Consider the following 774-nt stretch of genomic DNA (forward strand, 5'->3'; position numbering starts at 1 on the left):
TCCTCTTTCACTTTCATCAAGAGGCTTTTGAGTTCCTCTTCACTTTCTGTCATAAGGGTGGTGTCATCTTCATATCTGAGGTTATTGATATTTCTTCCGGAAATCTTGATTCCAGCTTGTGCCTCTTCCAGACCAGCATTTCTCATGATGTACTCTGCATATAAGTTAAATAAGCAGGATGACAATATACAGCTGTGATGTACAACTTTTCCTATTTGGAACCAGTCTGTTGTTCCATGTCCAGTTCTAACTGTTGCTTCCTGACCTGCATATAGCTTTCTCAAGAGGCAGGTCAGGTGGTCTGGTATTCCCATCTCTTTCAGAATTTTCCACAGTTTATTGTGATCCACACAGTCAAAGACTTGGCATAGTCAATAAAGCAGAAATAGATGTTTTTCTGGAACTCTCTTGCTTTTTCGATGATCCAGTGGATGTTGGCAATTTGATCTCTGGTTCCTCTGCCTTTTCTAAAACCAGCTTGAACATCTGCAAGTTCATGGCTCACGTACTGCTGAAGCCTGGCTTAGAGAAATTTGAGCATTACTTTACTAGCGTGTGAGATGAGTGCAAATTGTGTGGTAGTTTGAGCATTCTTTGGCATTGCCTTTCTTTGGGATTGGAATGAAAACTGACCTTTTCCAGTCCTGTGGCCACTGCTGAGTTTTCCAAATTTGCTGGCATATTGAGTGCAGGATTTTCACAGCATCATCTTTCAGGGTTTGAAATAGTTCAACTGGAATTCCATCACCTCCACTAGCTTTGTTCGTAGTGATG

This window comes from Bison bison, unplaced genomic scaffold (assembly GCF_000754665.1).
Source record: "Bison bison bison isolate TAMUID 2011002044 unplaced genomic scaffold, Bison_UMD1.0 scf7180017864388, whole genome shotgun sequence".
Taxonomy (NCBI): domain Eukaryota; kingdom Metazoa; phylum Chordata; class Mammalia; order Artiodactyla; family Bovidae; genus Bison; species Bison bison.